Source organism: Neomonachus schauinslandi, chromosome 14 (genome assembly GCF_002201575.2).
Source record: "Neomonachus schauinslandi chromosome 14, ASM220157v2, whole genome shotgun sequence".
Lineage (NCBI taxonomy): Eukaryota > Metazoa > Chordata > Mammalia > Carnivora > Phocidae > Neomonachus > Neomonachus schauinslandi.
In genome coordinates, this window is record NC_058416.1 from 10249222 (window position 1) to 10251606 (window position 2385).

The window sequence follows — 2385 nt, forward strand, 5'->3', positions numbered from 1 at the left end:
ATTTCAGGAAAAAGTTCTGTGTTTCTAAGTATAAAATGGACACACTGGTTTTTAAATCACAATACATAGGAGATATTATCTTGTCCAATGTTCTCTCCTGAGTGTTTTTTCCAAAGTTGATGAGTCTATTTAAAAATATATATATTATTTTCTTGGCAATGATCACATTGTTATTGGTTTTGAAAAATCACTGGAGTTTGGAAACTTATTACAAAGTGATGATAGAGAGTCCTTTTTTTTGTTTGTTTGGATATCATTAGTTCATTATAAAAGAGAGACATGAAAATTATTTACATGATGAAAGATTTCACAACTTCACTGGAATGGACAGCTTCACTTCATGCCATTTTAATAATGATTTCAGTCTACATACTTTCTGAGAATGTCACCATCTCTAAATAAGAAATAATCCTTGTATCTAGAACTAATTTGGTGCCTCCATATTTGGGGAGAAGAACTTTATCTTCAACTTTCATACAAACTGGTTGAATTTCTCCACCCTTTCCTTTAGAACCCAATCCAAGAACTACTACTGTTACTTGCAACACTTTTCCTTGAGGTTTTTCTGAAACATCATACCTCCTTTTGTTACAGTTTCAGTTGCACTCCTTTCAACAAAAACTTGGTCAAAGAGGGGAAGAAAGTTTCTAAACCACTGCCCTGTCATGACTCTGGCTGCTGCAGTTCGGACTCTCAATAAAGAGTCCTTTGATGACTATCTGATTTGAGACATTATTGTTTGAATTGCAATTTGGGTATAAAGAAATAAGCTTCTACAACCTGACCTACAAACAGATGAAAAATAACTATGGAGTACAGGAAATACTTTTTAAAATGTCTGAAATCCCTAATGGGTAAATAAAAATAAGGAGATCTGAAAAAGACTTGAGATTAAAAACAAAACAAAACTGCTGAGGGAGGATAGTTTAAGGTTTTTTTTTTCCCCCTTTTCTTTTTTCTTTTGTGTGTGTGTGTGTGTGTGTGTGTGTGTGTGTGTGTGTGGCTTTATCTATAGATCATCTATATTCATGATGTGAGAAAGTAGACTGATAGGAAGATTCTGTCTTTCTCACTGAAAAGTCTAAGGAAAGAAATCCAAGGCACAAGGTCACAGAAGAGTGAGAGGCAAATCCATAAAGGAGAAATTCAGAGGAACGGCAGCTCTATATATGGTGTATAAATTTCAAACTAGTCTTGGAATGGCCCCTGAACTACATATTTCTGAGACAACAGGAGGCTGATTAAATGAAGAATTGTGCTGCAACCCACTGCAGGTGTGACAGTTTCTAGTTAGAATCACATCAAACTAACTACCTGCTAAGACAAAGCATAAACACCTTTACAATAGCACGACAAAATCCAGAGTACCCGCAAAATAATGTTCACAATATCCAGGAAGCAATCCAAAATTACCCAAAGTAAAAAGAACAAGGATAATTTGACCCATACACAAGGGAAAAAAATAGCAGTTAAGAGTGAACAGCCCTGAGATCACTTAAATGTTGGAACTACAAGACAATAAATTTAAAATATTAAAAAAAGCTTACCACAAAATTGAAAACATAAAAAAGAACAAAACAAAACAAAAAATAAACTGAAAAACACAGCATCTAAGATTTTGTAAAAAAAGTAAAAAAAAAACTCCATGGACCTAGCTTCAGGTGTGTATAATAATATTAAAAATTATATGAAATACATAAATTTACAAGTAAAAGAAGATCAATTAAATCCAAATATAATAAATATGGAGAAAGTCACACATGTACACACCATAGTCAAACTGTTGTAAACCAAAAATAAAGAGATAACTTTGAAGGCAGCCAGAGACAAAACAATCCATTAAATACTGGCAGAAAAGAATGTCTTAGACCAAGGACTACTCATCAGAAACACTAGAGGCCAGAATTGATTGACACATCATACTTAAAATGCAAAAACCAAACAATCATAACACCAAAACCAAAAGTCAAACCAAAACAAAAAAATCAATCCATAATTATATATCCATACACCCAAGATGTAGTTCTCTTAAAATGAAGGTATAATAAATACATTTCAGATAACAGAAAGAAAGTCAATTTTCCAGTATCAGACTTGCTTTAAAAAATATGCCAAAGAACGCCTGGGTGGCTCAGCCGTTAAGCGTCTGCCTTCGGCTCAGGTCATGATCTCAGGGTCCTGGGATCAAGCCCCACATCGGGCTCCCTGCTCAGTGGGAAGCCTGCTTCTCCCTCTCCCACTCCCCCTGCTTGTGTTCCCTCTCTCGCTGTGTCTCTCTCTGTCAAATAAATAAATAAAATCTTTAAAAAAAAAATATATGCCAAAGAAGATTCTTCATGGAAAGGAAAGGAAAGTATTATCAAAGGTTATTCAGATTTCCAAAAT

General features: G+C 34.3%; 1 pseudogene; it reads right to left on the reverse strand.

Moving 5' to 3' along the window:
- Positions 1-360: 360 nt before the first annotated feature.
- LOC110577163 lies at positions 361-667 on the reverse strand (annotated as a pseudogene).
- Between the last annotated feature and the right edge of the window lie 1718 nt (positions 668-2385).